This window comes from Lolium perenne, chromosome 3 (assembly GCF_019359855.2).
Source record: "Lolium perenne isolate Kyuss_39 chromosome 3, Kyuss_2.0, whole genome shotgun sequence".
In the NCBI taxonomy this organism is placed as follows: Eukaryota; Viridiplantae; Streptophyta; class Magnoliopsida; order Poales; family Poaceae; genus Lolium; species Lolium perenne.
In genome coordinates, this window is record NC_067246.2 from 84,922,586 (window position 1) to 84,946,740 (window position 24,155).

Below are 24,155 nucleotides of genomic sequence, written 5' to 3' on the forward strand. Positions count from 1 at the left end.
GGAACCGGATGAAGACCACTATCATCGGGATGGTGCTAGTAGTGACTCTAGCTCTCTTCTATGTGATTGTACTTTAGATGATCGATCTTGTGTAACCACTAGCTCATTTGCGACTTTGTAACCCCATAACTTGCATTGTAACCTCGTAACTTCTCTAATGTGAAATCTTGTGAATCATGTGGGGCTAATGTGAAGAACTATGTATGGATAAGCTGTGCTGTTGTTTATATGTGTTATATCCTGTATTGTGCTTGTGATATACAACCTGTATAAATACCTGCCAGGATACAAAAAAAAAATTCGAAATTCGTAGCAGTGGCGCACTAGTGGCCCATCAGTGGCGCACGTCCACTAAGTAGTAGTGGCGCACTGCGCGGGATCCAGTGGCGCACTGCCCTGTGATCCCCTCCGAGACTAGCAGTGGCGCACCAGGAATCTCATCTCGTGGCGCACGTCCCGGAGACAAGATGGCGCACGTCCACACGCAGCGGTGGCGCACCACCTCGCTGAAACAAAGGGCGCACGCTCAGCGGTAGCAGTGGCGCCCCTCGTCTAGACAAAGTGGTGGCGCATCGCATCGACCAACATGGCGCACCACTTTGGAGTAATAGTGGCGCACTGCTGGACATGTCAATGGCGCACCACGCAGTGCGCCACTGTTATCCAGGCTAGTAGTGGCGCACCCCTAGTGCGCCACTACTAGGAGTTAGCAGTGGCGTGATAGCAGTGGCGCACCACTAGTGCGCCACTGAAGGCTATATGTGCTGCGCCACTGATTGCCTTTTTCCTAGTAGTGGTAGCAGTGGCTGAATGGACTCGGGGGGCAAGCCCCGTGTCCTGCAAGTGGGTTAAGCCACAAGGTCCTCCAAAAGGGTTCGACTTCGACGTGACCAAAGCTGAGCAAATTTTCGACCTCTTACTCAAGGAGAAGCAGCTAAAGTTACCCGAAGGCCTCAAAACCCCCACGGCACAGGAGTTGAACGGAAAGCCATACTGCAAATGGCATAACACGTTCACCCATACCACCAACGACTGCAGGGTGTGGCGTCAGCAGATCCAAATGGCGATAGAGCAAGGGCGTCTAATCTTTAACCAGTACGCCATGAAAGTCGACACGCACCCCTTCCCCACCGTTAACATGGTGGAGTGCACTTACCCTGGGAGGTGCCAGCCAGGTTTCTCGTTCAGCATTAACATGGTAGGGCCTGGGCACCACTCTGGTAAGGACAGAGACGAGGGCAGCCGCTCTCGTAGCAAGGACAAGGAGGAAGCCGTTCCGCGCGATCGGCTCTGACACGATGGCAACCGCTACATCACAGAGGGAGAAGTGAAGAATGTGCGATATCAACAACCTCTCTCTGATCATCTCCTCAACAAATATGTGAGTCAGTACGACCAACGCCGACAATACGACGACGGTGACGAAAGAGAGCGTCTGGCTAGCAGGGACGCCAGGAGACATCGTCGGCACGATCGAGACGAGGAAAGATATGAGCGCCATGCCAAGGACAAGACAAGAGAGCAAGACGACGTGGACAAGCACTGGGACTGTCCCTTCTTCAAACACTGCTGGGATTCAGGAATGAGCCGATTGCCTACAATCGGCAACTGCCCAGAATGTAGACAGAAGAAGAAGAGCACAGGAGACGTGTCGTTGTCTGTTGCCTCGGGACCTCTCCCATCTCGGAACAAGCAAGCTGAGTCCTCTCGGGTGGAAGATCTCGAGGAGTTAGAAGATGACGATGAAGAAGAAGAAGATAAGTACCACCGGCCAAGGTGGTGCCCTGATGGACTCAGCCGTTCCCAGAAGCGTTGGGTTCAGCGACTACGTGGTTTGGAGGAAGCCGAAAGGTTATACCTGCACACGTTAAGGAAGGCGCGGCCTGATCTAGCCGCGAAAATTCAACGAACCCTGGACGAAGAGGGTCGACCACAAAAGATGGAGTGGCGCCCCAAGCAAAGGAAAGCCGATGATGAGACATCGGCTGGTACAAACATGGTGTTCATCCTTCCAGCGGAGTTTTGTGCTCCAGGATTAGAAGAAGCACCTGTGGCACAACTTGACTGCGGCCCACGGCCGGTTATCTTCGAGAAGCCACGAGAAAGAAGCTACAGGCACCTGAAGGCCCTGTACGTACGAGGTTACATCAATGGGCAGCCTGTCAACAAGATGCTGGTGGACACCGGAGCGGCAGTCAACATCATGCCATACTCCATGCTACGTCGTTGGGGACGCTCTAGCTCGGATCTGATCAAGACCAATGTTACACTGAGCGATTTCAACGGCCAAGCATCTGAAGCACAAGGTGTTCTGAACGTGGATCTGACCGTAGGGAGGAAAACCATCCCTACGACATTCTTCATCGTCGACAGCAAGAGCACTTATGCTGTCCTGCTAGGGAGAGATTGGATCCACGCCAATTGTTGCATTCCATCCACGATGCACCAATGTCTAATTCAGTGGGATGGAGATGAAGTAGAGGTCGTCCACGCAGATGACTCGGCCGAGATTTCAACGGCTGGCATGAACGTTTGGGAGACGGCAGGCCAAGAGCCACTCTCAGGCATCACTTTGGACGACTGCGAGTACATCGACGTGACAAAAAACGGGGTGAGGCTGGTCTTATCCACCGGCCTGACCGTGTAACAAGAGCAAAAGCTATGGACGTACGTGGCAAGGCCGATCCTTGTGATCGGCCCCAAAAAATTAAAAGTGATGATCTTGTCTCAAGCATGTCACGTAGTTGTAGTAAAGAACGAACGAGATGTAAACCTCTTTTGAGCAATGCAATCAAAATGGGGGCCGATTCCAGCAATCGGCCCATATTATCTTTACCATACGTTTTCCCTGTGTTCAGTGTCGATCTAACAGGTGACGGAAAGCTAGGGTATGGGTTTACATCGGCTGATGAGCTAGAGGAAGTCGACATTGGTCCTGGGGATAAGCCACGACCAACTTTCATCAGCAAAAAGTTAGGTCCACATCTCAGGAGCCAGATGATAACTCTGTTAAAAGAGTACCCAGATTTCTTTGCATGGGATTACACAGAGATGCCTGGGTTAGACAGGAGCATCATTGAGCATCGGCTCCCTCTCAAGAAAGGATTTCGGCCATTCCAACAACGAGCACGTCAGATGAAGGCCGAAATTCTCGAAGAAGTCAGGAAGGAGATCGAGAAAATGTTAGCCGCCGGGTTCATCAGGCCATGCAGGTACGCTGAATGGATCTCCAGTATCGTACCTGTAGAGAAAAAGGACGGCCGATGGCGTGTGGCCATAGATTTCCGAGATCTCAACAGAGCCACTCCAAAGGATGAATATCCAATGCCTGTGGCAGAAACATTGATCAATGCAGCTACTGGCCACAAGGTGTTAAGCTTCATGGATGGCAATGCCGGCTACAACCAAATCTTCATGGCTCCAGAAGATATACACAAGACCACATTCAGAGTACCAGGATCAGTGGGCTTGTTTGAATATGTGGTCATGACTTTTGGGCTGAAGAATGCCGGTGCAACGTACCAACGAGCCATGAATTATATTTTTCATGATCTGATCGGCAAGTTGGTTGAAATCTACATCGATGACGTGGTGGTCAAGTCTGTCTCCATGGAGGGACACTTGGATGATCTGCGACGCATCCTAGACCGAACTCGGAAATTCGGACTGAGAATGAATCCAAAGAAGTGTGCTTTTGGTGTGACGGCCGGTCAGTTCCTAGGTTTTCTGGTTCATGAACGAGGAATTGAGATCGGCCTGAAAAGTCAAGAGGCAGTACGTACCATGCAGCCGCCTACCACGAAGAAGGAGCTCCAACGTCTTATCGGCAAGATCAACTTCATCCGACGATTCATCTCTAACCTGTCAGGACGAATTGAGCCGTTCATGGCGTTGGTGAAGATTAAATCTGATGACGAGTTTCACTGGGGGGCAGAACAGCAGCAGGCGTTTGATGAGATTAAGCGGTATCTGACAATGCCGCCTGTGCTAGTTCCACCCCAGCAAGACAGGCCGTTCTATATCTACTTATCAGTAGCTGACACGTCCATTACTTCAGTGGCGGTGCAACTCTACGAGGGTGTTGAAAAGGTCGTTTTCTACCTCAGCAGAAGGATGTTGGATGCAGAGACAAGGTATCCTGAGGTCGAGAAGTTATGCCTCTGCCTATTCTTCACCTGCACCAAGCTTCATCATATCCTGTTGACGGCAGAGATCGTCGTCATATGCAAGTCAGACGTTGTCAAACACATGCTGTCGGCTCCTGTTTTGAAAGGCCGACTTGGTAAGTGGATGTTTGCGTTATCGGAATTCGATCTCCGGTATCAGCCTGCGAAAACAGTCAAGGGACAAGCGTTGGCCGATCTCATAGCTGAGCGGATTAATACTAATATAGCAGCACTATCTGTATGTGCATGGGCTATGTTCTTCGATGGATCGGCTTGTGACGACGGTTGTGGCATCGGCATTTTGCTCGTGTCGCCATGGGGGGCAAATTATTCCTTCTCCATCAGGCTATCTACCCCTTGCACTAACAATGTCGCTGAGTATGAGGCAGTGCGCAAGGGAATGGAGTTGCTTTTGGAAGCCGGGGCAGAGGCGGTGGAACTTTTTGGAGACTCGAAGTTGGTGATCTCCCAGCTCACGGATGAGTACAAGTGCGAGAGTGAGTCACTCTTCCCATATTGGATGGAATGTCGCGAGCTGATGACGAAATTTCGGTACATCAACTTCAATTGGGTCCCAAGATCTCAAAATACCGAGGCCAACGATCTCGCACAGATGGCGTTAGGCTATAAGGACATACCAGACGGGTCAGAAGTTCAGGTGCAGTTCCTAGAACAGGATGACTGGAGAGCCGATATCTTCAATTACTTGAAGGATTCGGCTCGGGGGGCACCTAAACGGATAAGGTACAAGGCCATGAAATATTTCCTTATAGGAGATGACATGTTCTACAGGACGTTGGAAGGGTTACTGCTCAAGTGCCTGGGACCAACTGAGTCTAATCGGCTCTTACATGAGGTGCATGAAGGCGCATGTGGAACTCACCAATCAGCTCATAAGATGAAATGCTTGAGGATTGCTTCAAGTACTACAAGGGATGCCAAGCGTGTCAGATGTTCGGGAAGATTCAGATGGTACCCGCATCAGCAATGAATCCCATCATCAAGCCTTGGCCATTCCGAGGTTGGGGCATGGATATGATCGGCAAAATCCATCCTGCGTCGAGCAAAGGCCACGAGTGGATCCTGGCCATTACAGATTACTTCACCAAATGGGTGGAGGCCGTCCCTATGAAGAAGGTAAAATCAGAAGATGTTATCAAATTTGTGAAAGAACACGTCATTCATAGGTTCGGGATTCCTCAAACCATCACGACCGATGGAGGTTCGGTCTTCATCTCTAAAGAATTCAGAAAATTCTGTGATGAGATGGGAATTAAGCTGATCCGATCAAATTACGGCTGGATCGAGACGTGTCACGTTTCAGAATGACCTGACAGCTGAAGAATATGCAGCTCTGATGAGTGAAACTATTGAGGATGCAACGGAACTTAGACTTTGGTCGTTGGAGAAGATTAAAGAGAACAAAGCCAGGGTAGCTCGTGCATACAATAAGAAGGTGAGACCAAAGGAGTTCCAAGTTGGTGATCTAGTATGGGAAGCAGTATTGCCATTAGGAACCAAGGATAAAGCATATGGCAAATGGTCTACTAATTGGCACGGTCCATACAAAGTCGTCCAGGTTTTGAAGGGTAATGCATACATGCTAGAGCAGCTGGATGGCGCTAAGTTCCCAGCAGCTGTCAATGGTCAGCACCTCAAGAAATATTTCCCAAGCATGTGGGACGATGGATAGTGAAACATGGGGGCTGATTCATAAAATCGGCCAGTAAAAAAAATTATATGCAAATCACAGCCGATGCACGGACATCGACTTGAGGAAATATGCGAAGACAACAGCATACAAGTACAGCCGATGCAAGGACATCGACTTTAGAATAATGAAAAAGCCGATGCATAGCCATCGACTCTGGAGGAACAAGCTCAAATTGAGCAGGTTAACAGATCGGTTTCAGGCCAGAAGATCATGGCATCTGAGATGATTTTCTCATTGGATTTGCTGAGGAGATGAATCTGCGCGTTTGAGATTGGAGGATGGCTTGGACAGAGATTAGATCTGTTTGACCGTGCGAATAGGCAACTGTTTGGCCTCAAATCGTGTTTAGGGTGCAAGCCGATGCCCTGCCATCGGCTCTTTGTGCAGCAACTTCGTTTGACAATCGGCAAAATTAACAAGAAAGCAAAGTTAATGGGGAAATATTTTCTTCATTTATAAGAGGATTTCTTACAAAGAAAGAGTCGATTGCTCAAGGGAGGAAGAACAAAAGAAAGGCCTGTTGGCCAATCTGCTACTACTACTAGACCTATACTAGTAGACCCTACTCTACGGGCCGTCGCTGCCTTCGTCGTCGGAGCTCTCGTCGGCGCTGCTGCCGGCGAGCTCCTCGTCGCTGCTCCCATAGCCCTCTATGGGAGCCTCCTCCTCCTCGTCGTCGTCGTCGTCGTCATCATCCGATCCGGCGCGGAAGCGCTTCGCCGGCGGATAGTCCTCGAGGGAGTCGTCGTCGTCTTCTTCTTCCTCCTCCTCGGAGGAAGTGTAGCCATCCCAGGAGAACGAGTCGTCCTCGCTCGTCGCTTCCAGCTCCCCATCGGCGAGGAACTGAAGGTCGTCGTTGCCACTGGTCAAGGACTTGTCGTCCTCGGACCAGACGTAGGGCTCGTGGTCCTCGTTGTCCCACTCCGATGCGGCGAGGATGTCGTGAGCCGCCAGCGAGCCCCACTCCGGCGTCGGCTCACGAGATGAGGAAGAATCGGAGAAGAGATCTGACGAGGTGGAGGAGGACGAAGAGGAGAAGGACTGGGAAAAAAGATCCGACGAGGCGGAGGAGGAAGAAGAGGAAGACATGGCTACAGGAGATGGGGAATTTTTTGGGTGCCGATGGCCAGAACAGAGCAAGGGGATGAAGAGGCGAACTGTTCGGCGCAGTTAAATAAAAGGGGATATAGTGGAGATTCAATGCCACAGCAGTTTCCGAGGAAGTGGTGCCCAAAGAAAAAAAAACAACGGTCAAATCACGCGGAGAAGTTGAGAAGGCAAGGCATCATGATGAAGGATACTGCGACGGTTTTGCCCTGCCACGACATGACCCGACGAAGAAAAATCAGAGTGATTTTGGAATTATCAATTCCAAAACCAGGGGGGCATGTGTTATCACCAGAATTTGACTGGGTTAGAGGTGGGCCGCGATCAAGATTGGGCTTGAAGAATATACATGGAAGATATACATGAAGCGGCCTTGTACAAGAAAGTTTGGGCTAGTTTGCCCGTGTATCTGTAAATATAGTAGGATACGTGTCGGTTAGTTAGAGTTTGACTCGTCCACGGTTGGGATTATTCCCACGTTAGAAAGTCTATGGACTATAAATATTTATCTAGGGTTATTGAGAAAGACAACAATCACGTTCATCACAAACCAATCTAGGCGCATCGCCAACCCCTTTGTTTCGAGGGTTTCTTCCGGGTAAGCATCATGCTGCCTAGATCTTATCTTGCGATCTAGGCAGTATACGTTTATTCGTCGTTCATGCGTTGCTCGTGCTGAAGCCTTGTTGATGGCGAGCAACATAGTTATCATAGATGTGTTAGGGTTAGCATTGTTTCATCGTGTCACATGCTTTTGTCCATGCAACCCTTAGACGTCTAGCCGCCCTTACACCTATCTTAGGTGTAAGGGCGGCACCTTGCTTGATCCATGTTTAGTAGATCCGATCTGTTATGATTGCTCCTTGTTCTTCAAGGATTAGTTTAATATCTGCATAGTTAGGCCTTGCAAACGGGTTGAAGGATCCAGTAGCACGTAGGGTGTAGTTTGCAAGCCCTAGACAAGACGTTCCGGGGATCAACTTCGTGTTGGTTTTTAGGCCTTGTCTAGGGTTGGTTTATTATCACTGTGCGTGGCTGCCAGGCTCAATCACGCGTAGGACGTTCCGATTATGTGGTGAAAACCCTAAATCGTCGTAGGTCGTTTTAGCTTTATATTGATCAAGCAGGACCACCATGATCGTAGACCTCATACGAACCATGGGTGGATCGGCTCCTTGAGCCGATTCACAGGACCACCTGAGAGCCGATCGAGGCTCGTATTTAATGTTTACGTGTATGCCATGCAGGAAACTAAGCAAAGCAAATCCATCACCTTCCTGACCAGGTATAGGTCAGGTGGCACGCCCTTGCACCAGCATCGGGACGTGCGTACCAGGAGCTTTGCGGGCCGTCGCTCGGAGGGACCAGGGCCAGCCGCAGCTCTAGGTTGTTCCCAGCTCTTCGTGTTGCCAGCCGTTGCTCGCCGGTGGGTTTCGGACGCCAACACTATGTTTGCAATATTACTAGAATGCAGTTATAATGAAGAAGTCCTTAGTAGAAGATAGAGCGCAAAAAAGGTTCCGGCGTGAGCCTATGCAACGATATAATGGAAGTCTGCGCTTAGTACTTGTGACTATCTCATCTCGACAATGCTTAATACATGTTTGCATAGTTCATCGTTTAACTCTTTTTGCATTATTATCAGAATGCAGTTCTGATGAAGCAATCTTCATTAGAAGAGAGGCCCACAAAAAGTTCTGATCTTTGTTCTGATGCATCCTCTCATAGCCGTCAACCTAGACCATTCTTTTCATCGAACAGTGAACATCTCAAGGCTGTACTTTATAAAAGACATGGTATTGCTGCTTTAAGGTCTGTAGCTGATATGTTGACCAAGAGTACACAAGATTCAATCAAGGCGATTGCCAAATGTCAACATGTTATTGATGCTGCTAATAGAAGTCCTTAATGATTCTATGTAATTTTTTTTATTTGGGCACATTAATTCCTTGTAATTTTCCTAGTTATTTTATTTGTGTATGTAATTGTGTGTATCATTGATATCAGATTTTAGGCTCATGTAATTTAATGCAAGTTGACTAGTCAAACAACCAGGGCCCTATAACAGATTGGGCCGGCCCATTAACAGTAGTGTGGGACCCACTTTCATTTTGGGCCGGCTCACTTACTTACTGGGCCGGCCCATTAACATGAAAGTGGGACCCACTTGTGCTTTTGGCCCGGCCCACTGTCTTGTTGGGCCGGCCCACTTGCTACATGACGGACCCCACATACTAAATGGGCCGGCCCTTTAAGAGGAAAGTGGGACCCACCTGCGTTTTTGGCCCGGCCCACTAGCGTGTTGGGCCGGCCCACTTGCTATATGGTGGACCCCACATACTAAATGGGCCGGCCCTTTAACTGGAAAGTGGGACCCACCTGTGCTTTTGGCCCGGCACACTAGCTTGTTGGGCCGGCCCACTTGCTATATGGTGGACCCCACATACTAAATGGGCCGGCCCTTTAACTGGAAAGTGGGACCCACCTATGTTTTTGGCCCGGCCCACTATCTTGTTGGGCCGGCCCACTTGCTATATGGTGGACCCCACATACTAAATGGGCTGGCCCATTAACAGGAAAGTGGGACCCACCTGTGCTTTTGGCCCGTCCCACTGGCTTGGTGGGCCGACCCATTTGATCTAATGTGGACCCCACGCACTAAATGGGCCGGCCCGATTAGCAGGAAAGTGGGACCCACGTGCTAATTGGGCCGGCCCAATAACTTCTTGGGCCGGCCCACTTGCTTTAAGGTGGACCCCACTTGGTAAATGGGCCGGCCCGATAACATGAAAGTGGGTCCCACATGTTTTGTGGGCCGGCCCTTTTGCCTGTTGACCGGTCAAACGAGTGCATTCGGCCCGGCCCACATGCTTAGTGGGCCGGCCCATTAATGTTTTGACCAGTCAACCTTAGAGGTTAGGCCCGGCCCACGTAACTAATGGACCAAATTCTGCCTATATAGTTGACCGGTCAAACTAAGTCAGCTGGCCCGGCCCGCAAACTTAATGGGCCGGCCCGCTTAAGACGTGGCAGGCCTCGTGTGGGCCTACCATCTACCACGGGGTTTCAGCGGTTAACGCCGTTAAGTGCCAGTTAACAGCGTCTGCCACGTGTCAGTTTGCATGACGTCAGCAGTTAACGGGCTCCCGGAAACACTTCTGCAACGGTCCGATTTTCCGTGGCGGAAGGGCACCCAAGCGCGACGGACCGGAAAAAACGTGGTAGGACTTTGCCTGACGCAGTTTCGACAATACAACCCATATCGTCGGGTTAGGCCCATAGGCGACGAAAAACACCCCTTAGCGGACGATTTTGGGACGTTGCCTATCAGAACTTTTCTTGTAGTGTCACCTGCCACTTGTCTCTCTGTAAGATTGTCAGAACCTGGTGCACATGGTCGAGATGTTGTTCATAAGTCTGACTGTAGATCAAGATGTCGTCAAAGAATACGAGAGCAAACTTCCGAAGCACTGGTGCCAGAGAAGCATTCATAGCGAATTGGAAAGTGGCTGGAGCTCCTGTGAGGCCAAAGGCCATGACACGGAACTCGTAATGTCCGTTGTGAGTTTGGAAAGCCGTTTTGTATTCCTCCCTAGGGGCTAGGCGAATATGGTAGTATCCTGCCCTCAAGTCCAACTTGGAGAACCAATATGAGCCAGCCAATTCATCCAGCAGTTCATCAATCACCGGCAGTGGGTACTTTCCCTTCACTGTGAGAGCGTTCAAATGTCGGTAGTCGACCACTAGTCGCCAAGTATTATCTCCCTTCTTCACAAGTATGACTGGTGAGGCAAACGCGCTGCTGCTATGAGTTATCACACCCTGTTTCAACAATTCTTGTATCTGTCTTTCCAATTGCGTTTTTAATTCTGGGGCTACTCGATAGGGCCTCATTGATACTGGTCTTGCTCCCGGAACAAGAGGAATTTGATGATCGTACTGCATGTGGGGCGGAAGCCCAGTTGGCGTATCAAATACATCAGAGAATTTATCCAGCAAAGCTTGTATACCTGGGCTATGTTGTGCAGCAGTCGATTCAGCCGTGTCCTGGATCACATGTAACTCTATGAGTGCGTGTGTGACGCCAGCAGTTCCTTCGCCATGGAGTACTATCAGCTTCTCTTTCCTCACCATCACCAGCCAATGCTGTGACCAATGAGTCAGCATAGGGCTATGTTTGGCTAGCCAATCATGGCCAATTATGCCGTCATAACTCTTGAGGGGTAGGATGCGGAAGGAGTCTTCGAATTCAGCTTCCTCAACTGTCCAAATGAGTTTAGGAAAATAATCAGTAGCTTGCAAAATCTCCCCTCCTGCCACTTGTACCCTGAGAGTCTTGTCCATCTGTTGTTGGCCAGAGAGCAGTTTGGCCTTGTCCTTATCGATGAAACAGGCTGAGCTGCCAGAGTCTACTAGGAAGAGCATGGAGTGCCCTTGCACTGTAACTCTGAGCTATAGAGTTTTCTGAGATTGCTCCTTGGAATCAGCCGCTGCCGCTGATAGGCACATGAGGTGCTGTGATTCTATCTGATTCTTCTTCAGGTCCTTCATCAGTGAGCTCCGTTTGCATGCAATTCAGCATCTCTTGTACAATGTGTAGCTGGACAGCTCCCTTGCACATATGATATTTTCCCCATTTTTCTCCACAGACAAAACACAGTCCCTTAGCCCTGCGGTAGGCTTTAGGTTGCTCCATTTATCCTCCAAACTCCCCCTGGTTGCTTCAAGCTGCTTCTTCTCTTCTACTGACTTCGACACCCACTTCCCTGGTGGTGGTGGTGGTGGCAGTGGAAAATGTTGGGGTGTATTTCTTCCAGTGCCTTGTCGGAGTGGAGCTGTGTCTGCAAAAGGGTTAGTTCCTTCTCCCAGTTCTTCATACAGTACTGCCAAGCTGAAAGCTGTGTCGAGATCCTCAGGCTGTTGTATAGCTACTAGGACCCTGACTGCTGGCTTCAGGCCATCCAGGAACCGTGTCATGTTTCGGATGGACTCTGGGTGTGGCTCGTACGCAGTTAACTGATACGCGTACAACACGCGTCCATTGGGAACCCCAAGAGGAAGGTGTGATGCGTACAGCGGCAAGTTTTCCCTCAGTAAGAAACCAAGGTTTATCGAACCAGTAGGAGCCAAGAAGCACGTTGAAGGTTGATGGCGGCGAAGTGTAGTGCGGCGCAACACCAGGGATTCCGGCGCCAACGTGGAACCTTCACAACACAACCAAATTACTTTGCCCCAACGTGACAGTGAGGTTGTCAATCTCACCGGCTTGCTGTAACAAAGGATTAGATGTATAGTGTAGATGATGATTGTTTGCAGAAAACAGTAGAACAAGTATTGCAGTAGATTGTATTCGATTAAAAGAATGGACCGGGGTCCACAGTTCACTAGAGGCGTCTCTCCGATAAGAATAAGCATGTTGGGTGAACAAATTACAGTTGGGCAATTGACAAATAAAGAGGGCATGACCATGCACATACATGATATGATGAGTATAGTGAGACTTAATTGGGCATTATGACAAAGTACATAGACCGCTATCTAGCATGCATCTATGCCTAAAAAATCCACCTTCAGGTTATCATCCGAACCCCTTCCAGTATTAAGTTGCAAACAACAGACAATTTCATTAAGTATGGTGCATAATGTAATCAACAACTACATCCTTAGACATAGCATCGATGTTTTATCCCTAGTGGCAACAGCACATCCACAACCTTAGAACTTTCTGTCACTGTCCCAGATTTAATGGAGGCATGAACCCACTATCGAGCATAAATACTCCCTCTTGGAGTTACTAGCAAAAACTTGGCCAGAGCACCTACTAATAATGGAGAGCATGCAAGAGCATAAACAACACATAGGTAATAGATTGATAATCAACATAGCATAGTATTCTCTATTCATCGGATCCCAACAAACACAACATGTAGCATTACAGCTAGATGATCTTGATCATGTTAGGCAGCTCACAAGATCCAACAATGAAGCACAATTAGGAGAAGACGACCATCTAGCTACTGCTATGGACCCATAGTCCAGGGGTGAACTACTCACACATCACTCCGGAGGCGACCATGGCGGTGAAGAGTTCTCCGGGAGATGATTCCCCTCTCCGGCAGGGTGCCGGAGGGGATCTCCTGAATCCCCCGAGATGGGATTGGCGGCGGCGTCTCTGGAAGGTTTTCCGTATCGTGGCTCTCGGTACTGGAACTATTATCGACGAAGGCTTCTTATAGTCGGAGAGGTAGGTTTAGGGGCGACGCGAGGGGCCCACACACTAGGCTGGCGCGGCCAGGGCCTGGGCCGCACCACCCTAGCGTCTGGCCGCCTCGTCGCCCCACTTCGTTTACTCCCCGGTGTTCTGGAAGCTTCGTGGAAAAATAAGATCTTGGGCGTTGATTTCCTCCAATTCCGAGAATATTTCCTTACTAGGATTTCTAAAACCAAAAACAGCAGAAAACAGCAACTGGCTCTTCGGCATCTCGTTAATAGGTTAGTGCCGGAAAATGCATAAATATGACATAAAGTATGCATAAAACTTGTAGGTATCATCAATAAAGTGGCATGGAACATAAGAAATTATCGATACGTCGGAGACGTATCAGCATCCCCAAGCTTAGTTCCTGCTCGTCCCGAGTAGGTAAACGATAACAAAGATAATTTCTGGAGTGACATGCCATCATAATCTTGATCATACTATTGTAAGCACATGTAATGAATGCAACGATCAAAGCAATGGTAAATGACATGAGTAAACAAATGTATCATATAGCAAACACTTTTCATGAATAGTACTTTCAAGACAAGCATCAATAAGTCTTGCATAAGAGTTAACTCATAAAGCAATAAATTCAAAGTAAAGGCATTGAAGCAACACAAAGGAAGATTAAGTTTCAGCGGTTGCTTTCAACTTGTAACATGTATATCTCATGGATAGTTGTCAATGCAAAGTAATATAATAAGTGAAATATGCAAGTATGTAGGAATCAATGCACAGTTCACACAAGTGTTTGCTTCTTGAGGTGGAGAGAAATAGGTGAACTGACTCAACATAAAAGTAAAAGTAAGGCCCTTCACAGAGGGAAGCATTGATTGCTATATTTGTGCTAGAGCTTTGGTTTTGAAAACAAGAAACAATTTTGTCAACGGTAGTAATAAAGCATATGCATCATGTAAATTATATCCTACAAGTTGCAAGCCTCATGCATAGTATACTAATAGTGCCCGCACCTTGTCCTAATTAGCTCGGATTACCTGGATTATCACCGCAATACATATGTTTTAACCAAGTGTCACAAAGGGGTACCTCTATGCCGCTTGTACAAAGGTCTAAGGAGAAAGCTCGCATTGGATTTCTCGCTCGTCGCCCCACTTCGTTTACTCCCCGGTGTTCTGGAAGCTTCGTGGAAAAATAAGATCCTGGGCGTTGATTTCGTCCAATTCCGAGAATATTTCCTTACTAGGATTTCTGAAACCAAAAACAGCAGAAAACAGAAACTGGCTCTTCGGCATCTCGTTAATAGGTTAGTGCCGGAAAATGCATAAATATGACATAAAGTATGCATAAAACATGTAGGTATCATCAATAAAGTGGCATGGAACATAAGAAATTATCGATACGTTGGAGACGTATCACTAACTGATCCACTAAGTCTGAAAATCGCTGGACAAATCGTCAACTGTACTGGTTTGAGAAATGTGGTAAAACCTTCGGAGAAGAATTGTGTGCTGGTTGCACATGAAACGAGCCATCACACCGCGCACCAGTTCCTCCCATCCGGCCTGAGTGTTCTTCGTCAGGAACGATTCCAACCATGTTGCAGTAGCTCCGGTGAACTGAGACGACCCGTAAGAGACCCAGAGAGTTTGCGGCGTGCTCCACCTCCTGAAATACTCTTCACAGCGTCGCTGCCAGAGCTTCACGGTAGTAATAAAGCATATGCATCATGTAAATTATATCCTACAAGTTGCAAGCCTCATGCATAGTATACTAATAGTGCCCGCACCTTGTCCTAATTAGCTCGGATTACCTGGATTATCACCGCAATACATATGTTTTAACCAAGTGTCACAAAGGGGTACCTCTATGCCGCCTGTACAAAGGTCTAAGGAGAAAGCTCACATTGGATTTCTCGCTTTTCATTATTCTCAACTTAGACATCCATACCAGGACAACATAGACAATAGATAATGGACTCCTCTTTAATGCTTAAGCATTCAACAACAATTAATTTTTCTCATATGAGATTCAGGATATTTGTCCAAAACTGAAACTTCCACCATGGATCATGGCTTTAGTTAGCGGCCCAATGTTCTTCTCTAACAGTATGCATGCTCAAACCATTCAACTAGTGGTAAATCTCCCTTACTAGAGACAAGACGGACATGCATAGCAACTCACATGATATTCAACAAAGTGTAGTTGATGGCGTCCCCAGGAACATGGTTATCGCACAACAAGCAACTTAATAAGAGATAAAGTGCATAAGTACATATTCAATACCACAATAGTTTTTAGGCTATTTGTCCCATGAGCTATATATTGCAAAGATAAAGAATAGAAATTTTAAAGGTAGCACTCAAGCAATTTACTTTGGAATGGCGGAGAAATACCATGTAGTAGGTAGGTATGGTGGACACAAGTGGCATAGTGGTTGGCTCAAGGGTTTTGGATGCATGAGAAGTATTCCCTCTCGATACAAGTTTTAGGCTAGCAAGGTTATTTGAAAAAAACACAAGGATGAACCGGTGCAGCAAAACTCACATAAAAGACATATTGTAAACATTATAAGACTCTACACCGTCTTCCTTGTTGTTCGAACCTTACTAGAAATTATCTAGACCTTAGAGAGACCAATTATGCAAACCAAATTTTAGCAAGCTCTATGTATTTCTTCATTAATAGGTGCAAAGTATATGATGCAAGAGCTTAAACATGAGCACAACAATTGCCAAGTATCAAATTATCCAAGACATTTTACCAATTACTACATGTAGCATTTCCCGTTTCCAACCATATAACAATTTAACGAAGAAGATTCAACCTTCGCCATGAACATTATGAGTAAAACCTAAGGACATATTTGTCCATATGCAACAGCGGAGCGTGTCTCTCTCCCACACAATGAATGCTAGGATCCATCTTATTCAAACAAAACAAAAACAAAAACAAAAACAAACAGACGCTCCAAGCAAAGTGCATAAAATGTGTTGGAATAAAAATATAGTTTCACTAGAGGAACCTGATAATGTTGTCGATGAAGAAGGGGATGCCTTGGGCATCCCCAAGCTTAGATGCTTGAGTCTTCTTGAAATATACAGGGGTGAACCACCGGGGTATATCTCCAAGCTTAGAGCTTTCACTCTCCTTGATCATATTGTATCATCCTCCTCTCTTGATCCTTGAAAACTTCCTCCACACCAAACTCAAAACAACTCATTAGAGGGTTAGTGCATAATCAAAATTCACATGTTCAGAGGTGACATAATCATTCTTAACACTTCTGGACATTGCACAAAGCTACTGAAAGTTAATGGAATAGAAAAATCCATTAAGCATAGCAAAACAGGCAATGCGAAATAAAAGGCAGAATCTATCAAAACAGAACAGTTCGTAAAGATGAATTTTATTGAGGCACCAGACTTGCTCAAATGAAAATGCTCAAATTGAATGAAAGTTGCGTACATATCTGAGGATCACTCACGTAAATTGGCATAATTTTCTGAGTTAGCTACAGAGAATTAGGCCCAAATTCGTGACAGCAAAGAAATCTGTTTCTGCGCAGTAATCCAAATCTAGTATGAACCTTACTATCAACGACTTTACTTGGCACAAAAATGCAACAAAACTAAGATAAGGAGAGGTTGCTACAGTAGTAACAACTTCCAAGACTCAAATATAAAACAAAAGTGCAGTAGTAAAATCATGGGTTGTCTCCCATAAGCGCTTTTCTTTAACGCCTTTCAGCTAGGCGTAGAAAGTGTGTATCAAGTATTATCAAGAGACGAAGCATCAACATCATAATTTGTTCTAATGATAGAATCAAAAGGTAACTTCATTCTCTTTCTAGGGAAGTGTTCCATACCTTTCTTTAGAGGAAATTGATATTTAATATTACCTTCCTTCATATCAATGATAGCACCAACAGTTCGAAGAAAAGGTCTTCCCAATATAATGGGACAAGATGCATTGCATTCAATATCCAAGACAACAAAATCAACGGGGATAAGGTTATTGTTAACGGTAATGTGAACATTATCAACTCTCCCCAAAGGTTTCTTTGTAGAGTTATCAGCAAGATTTATATCCAAATAACAATTTTTCAATGGTGGCAAGTCAAGCATATTATAGATTTTTCTAGGCATAACGGAAATACTTGCACCAAGATCACATAAAGCATTACAATCAAAGTCATTGACCTTCATCTTAATGATGGGCTCCCAACCATCCTCTAACTTCCTAGGAATAGAAGCTTCGCGTTCTAGTTTCTCTTCTCTAGCTTTTATGAGAGCATTTGTAATATGTTTCGTGAAAGCCAAATTTATAGTACTAGCATTAGGACTCTTAGCAAGTTTTTGTAAGAACTTTATAACTTCAGAGATGTGGAAATCATCAAAATCCAAACCATTATGATCTAAAGCAATGGGATCATTATCCCCACTGTTGGAAAAAAATTCAGCAGTTTTATCACAGCGATTTAGCTTTTAGCAGTTTCAGGCAGTTTTTCACGCTTTGCATTAGAAGTGGAAACATTGCTAACACCAATTCTTTTACCATTAATAGTAGAAGGTGCAGCAACATGTGGAGCATTAGCATTGCTAGTGGTGGTAATAGTCCAAACTTTAGCTATATTATCTTCTTTAGCATTTTCTTCTCTTTCCCACCTAGCACGCAATTCGGCCATCAATCTTATATTCTCATTAATTCTAACTTGGATGGCATTTGCTGTAGTAACAATTTTATTATTATGATTTTCATTAGGCATGACTTTCGATTTCAAAAGATCAACATCAGCAGCAAGACTATCGACTTTAGAAGCAAGTATATCAATTTTCCCAAGATTTTCTTCAACAGATTTGTTAAAAGCAGTTTGTGTACTAATAAATTCTTTAAGCATGGCTTCAAGTCCAGGGGGTGTGTTCCTATTATTGTTGTAAGAATTCCCATAAGAATTACCATAGCTGTTACCATTATTATAACGATATGGCCTATAGTTGTTACTAGAATTGTTCCGATAAGCATTGTTGTTGAAATTATTATTTTTAATGAAGTTTACATCAACATGTTCTTCTTGAGCAACCAATGAAGCTAATGGAACATTATTAGGATCAACATTAGTCCTACCATTCACAAGCATAGACATAATTGCATCAATCTTATCATTCAAGGAAGAGGTTTCTTCGACAGAATTTACCTTCTTACCTTGTGGAGCTCTTTCCGTGTGCCATTCAGAGTAATTAATCATCATATTATCAAGAAGATTTGTTGCATCGCCTAGAGTGATGGATATAAAGGTACCTAGCTGAATCCAATAAGTTCCGCGAAGAAAAATTCAGTCCTGCATAAAAGGTTTCGATGATCATCCAAGTAGTCAGTCCATGGGTTGGGCAGTTTTTAACCAAAGATTTCATTCTTTCCCATGCTTGTGCAACGTGCTCATTATCCAATTGTTTAAAATTCATTATGCTACTTCTCAAAGATATAATTTTAGCAGGGGGATAATATCTACCAATAAAAGCATCCTTGCATTTAGTCCATGAATCAATACTATTCTTAGGCAGAGATAGCAACCAATCTTTAGCTCTTCCTCTTAATGAGAAAGGAAACAATTTTAATTTTATAATGTCACCATCTACATCCTTATAATTTTGCATTTCACATAATTCAACAAAATTATTAAGATGGGCAGCAGCATCATCAGAACTAACACCAAAAAATTGCTCTCTCATAACGAGATTCAGCAAAGCAGGTTTAATTTCAAAGAATTCTGCTGTAGTAGCAGGTGAAGCAATAGGTGTGCATAAGAAATCATTATTATTTGTGGTTGTGAAGTCACACAACTTAGTATTTTCAGGAGTACCCATTTTAGCAACAGTAAATAAAGCAAACTAGATAAAGTAAATGCAAGTAACTAATTTTTTTGTGTTTTTGATATAGCAAACAAGATAGCAAATAAAGTAAAGCTAGCAACTATTTTTTTGTGTTTTGATTTAGTGCAGCAAACAAAGTAGTAAATAAAGTAAAGCAAGACAAAAACAAAGTAAAGAGATTGGATGTGGAGACTCCCCTTGCAGCGTGTCTTGATCTCCCCGGCAACGGCGCCAGAAAAAGAGCTGTTGACGTGGGAGTTGAAAATCTTTGTCGTGTAACTTTTCTTCGTTCCCCGGCAACGGCGCCAGAAAAAGAGCTTGATACGCGTACAGCACGCGTCCGTTGGGAACCCCAAGAGGAAGGTGTGATGCGTACAGCGGCAAGTTTTCCCTCAGTAAGAAACCAAGGTTTATCGAACCAGTAGGAGCCAAGAAGCACGTTGAAGGTTGATGGCGGCGAAGTGTAGTGCGGCGCAACACCAGGGATTCCGGCGCCAACGTGGAACCTGCACAACACAACCAAATTACTTTGCCCCAACGTGACAGTGAGGTTGTCAATCTCACCGGCTTGCTGTAACAAAGGATTAGATGTATAGTGTGGATGATGATTGTTTGCAGAAAACAGTAGAACAAGTATTGCAGTAGATTGTATTCGATTAAAAGAATGGACCGGGGTCCACAGTTCACTAGAGGCATCTCTCCGATAAGAATAAGCATGTTGGGTGAACAAATTACAGTTGGGCAATTGACAAATAAAGAGGGCATGACCATGCACATACATGATATGATGAGTATAGTGAGATTTAATTGGGCATTACGACAAAGTACATAGACCGCTATCCAGCATGCATCTATGCCTAAAAAGTCCACCTTCAGGTTATCATCCGAACCCCTTCCAGTATTAAGTTGCAAACAACAGACAATTGCATTAAGTATGGTGCGTAATGTAATCAACAACTACATCCTTAGACATAGCATCGATGTTTTATCCCTAGTGGCAACAACACATCCACAACCTTAGAACTTTCTGTCACTGTCCCAGATTTAATGGAGGCATGAACCCACTATCGAGCATAAATACTCCCTCTTGGAGTTACTAGCAAAAACTTGGCCAGAGCCCCTACTAATAACGGAGAGCATGCAAGATCATAAACAACACATAGGTAATAGATTGATAATCAACATAGCATAGTATTCTCTATTCATCGGATCCCAACAAACACAACATGTAGCATTACAGATAGATGATCTTGATCATGTTAGGCAGCTCACAAGATCCAACAATGAAGCACAATTAGGAGAAGACGACCATCTATGGACCCATAGTCCAGGGGTGAACTACTCACACATCACTCCGGAGGCGACCATGGCGGTGAAGAGTCCTCCGGGAGATGATTCCCCTCTCCGGCAGGGTGTCGGAGGCGATCTCCTGAATCCCCCGAGATGGGATTGGCGGCGGCGGCGTCTCTGGAAGGTTTTCCGTATCGTGGCTTGATACGCGTACAACACGTGTCCGTTGGGAACCCCAAGAGGAAGGTGTGATGCGTACAGCCGCAAGTTTTCCCTCAGTATGAAACCAAGGTTTAATCGAACCAGTAGGAGCCAAGAAGCACGTTGAAGGTTGATGGCGGCGAGATGTAGTGCGGCGCAACACCAGGGATTCTGGCGCCAACGTGGAACCTGCACAACACAACCAAAGTACTTTGCCCCAACGAAACAGTGAGGTTGTCAATCTCACCGGCTTGCTGTAACAAAGGATTAGATGTATAGTGTGGATGATGATTGTTTGCAGAGAACAGTAGAACAATTGCAGTAGATTGTATTTCAGATGTAAAGAATGGACCGGGGTCCACAGTTCACTAGAGGTGTCTCTCCCATAAGATAAATAGCATGTTCGGTGAACAAATTACAGTTGGGCAATTGACAAATAGAGAGGGCATGACCATGCACATACATGATATGATGAGTATTGTGAGATTTAATTGGGCATTACGATAAAGTACATAGACCGCTATCCAGCATGCATCTATGCCTAAAAAGTCCACCTTCAGGTTATCATCCGAACCCCTTCCAGTATTAAGTTGAAAACAACAGACAATTGCATTAAGTATGGTGCGTAATGTAATCAATAACTACATCCTCGGACATAGCATCAATGTTTTATCCCTAGTGGCAACAGCACATCCATAATCTTAGAGGTTTCTCTCACTCCCCCAGATTCACGGAGACATGAACCCACTATCGAGCATAAATACTCCCTCTTGGAGTTACTAGCAAAAACTTGGCCAGAGCCCCTACTAATAACGGAGAGCATGCAAGATCATAAACAACACATAGATATAAATTGATAATCAACATAACATAGTATTCTCTATTCATCGGATCCCAACAAACACAACATATAGCATTACAGATAGATGATCTTGATCATGTTCGGCAGCTCACAAGATCTGACAATGAAACACATAAGGAGAAGACAACCATCTAGCTACTGCTATGGACCCATGGTCCAGGGGTAGACTACTCACTCATCACTCCGGAGGCGACCATGGCGGTGTAGAGTCCTCCGGGAGATGAATCCCCTCTCCGGCAGGGTGCCGGAGGCGATCTCCTGAATCCCCCGAGATGGGATTGGCGGCGGCGTCTCTGGAAGGTTTTCCGTATCATGGCTCTCGGTACTGGGTGTTTCGCGACGAAGGCTATTTGTAGGCGGAAGGGCAGGTCAAGGGGCATCACGAGGGGCCCACACCATAGGTCGGCGGGGCCAAGTCCTGGGCCGCGCCGCCCTATCGTTTGGCTGCCTCGTGGCCCCACTTCGTTGAATCTTCGGTCTTCTGGAAGCTTCGTGTGAAAATAGGCCCCTGGACGTTGATTTCGTCCAATTCCGAGAATATTTCCTTACTAGGATTTCTGAAACCAAAAACAGCAGAAAACAACAACAGGCTCTTCGGCATCTAGTCAATAGGTTAGTTCCAGAAAATGCATAAATATGACATAAAGTATGCATAAAACATGTAGATATCATCAATAATGTGGCATGGAACATAAGAAATTATCGATATGTCGGAGACGTATCAGCATCCCAAGCTTAGTTTCTGCTCGTCCCGAGCAGGTAAACGATAACAAAGATAATTTCTGGAGTGACATGCCATCATAACCTTGATCATACTATTGTAAGCATATGTAATGAATGCAGCGATCAAAACAATGTAAATGACATGAGTAAACAAATGAATCATATAGCAAAGACTTTTCATGAATAGTACTTTCAAGACAAGCATCAATAAATCTTGCATAAGAGTTAACTCATAAAGCAATAATTCAAAGTAAAGGCATTGAAGCAACACAAAGGAAGATGAAGTTTCAGCGGTTGCTTTCAACTTGTAACATGTATATCTCATGGATATTGTCAATGTAAAGTAATATAACAAGTGCAATATGCAAGTATGTAGGAATCAATGCACAGTTCACACAAGTGTTTGCTTCTTGAGGTGGAGAGAAATAGGTGAACTGACTCAACATAAAAGTAAAAGAATGGCCCTTCAAAGAGGAAAGCATCGATTGCTATATTTGTGCTAGAGCTTTGATTTTGAAAACAAGAAACAATTTTGTCAACGGTAGTAATAAAGCATATGTGTTATGTAAATTATATCTTACAAGTTGCAAGCCTCATGCATAGTATACTAATAGTGCCCGCACCTTGTCCTAATTAGCTTGGATTACCGGGATTATCGCAATGCACATGTTTTAACCAAGTGTCACAAAGGGGTACCTCTATGCCGCCTGTACAAAGGTCTAAGGAGAAAGCTCGCATTGGATTTCTCGCTATTGATTATTCTCAACTTAGACATCCATACCGGGAAAACATAGACAACAGATAATGGACTCCTCTTTAATGCATAAGCATGTAGCAACAATTAATTTTCTCATATGAGATTGAGGATATATGTCCAAAACTGAAACTTCCACCATGATTCATGGCTTTAGTTAGCGGCCCAATGTTCTTCTCTAACAATATGCATGCTCTAACCATTAAATGAGTGGTAAATCGCCCTTACTTCAGACAAGATGGACATGCATAGCAACTCACATGATATTCAACAAAGAGTAGTTGATGGCGTCCCCAGGAACATGGTTATCGCACAACAAGCAACTTAATAAGAGATAAAGTGCATAAGTACATATTCAATACCACAATAGTTTTTAGGCTATTTGTCCCATGAGCTATATATTGCAAAGGTAGAGGATAGAAATTTAAAGGTAGCACTCAAGCAATTTACTTTGGAATGGCGGAGAAATACCATGTAGTAGGTAGGTATGGTGGACACAAATGGCATAGTGGTTGGCTCAAGGATTTGGATGCATGAGAAGTATTCCCTCTCGATACAAGGTTTAGGCTAGCAAGGCTATTTGAAACAAACACAAGGATGAAGCGGTGTAGCAAAACTCACATAAAACACATATTGTAAACATTATAAGACTCTACACCGTCTTCCTTGTTGTTCAAACTCAATACTAGAAATTATCTAGACTTTGGAGAGACCAAATATGCAAACCAAATTTTAGCATGCTCTATGTATTTCTTCATTAATAGGTGCAAAGTATATGATGCAAGAGCTTAAACATGAGCACAACAATTGCCAAGTATCACATTATCCAAGACATTTTAGCAAATTACTACATGTATCCAATTCCAACCATATAACAATTTAACGAAGAAGAAACTTCGCCATGAATATTATGAGTAGAGCCTAAGGACATACTTGTCCATATGCAAGAGCGGAGCGTGTATCTCTCCCACACAATGAATGCTAGGATCCATTTTATTCAAACAAAACAAAAACAAAAACAAACCGACGCTCCAAGCAAAGCACATAAGATGTGACGGAATAAAAATATAGTTTCAGGGGAGGAACCTGATAATGTTGTCGATGAAGAAGGGGATGCCTTGGGCATCCCCAAGCTTAGACGCTTGAGTCTTCTTGATATATGCAGGGGTGAACCACCGGGGCATCCCCAAGCTTAGAGCTTTCACTCTCCTTGATCATGTTGTATCATCTCCCTCTCTTGATCCTTGA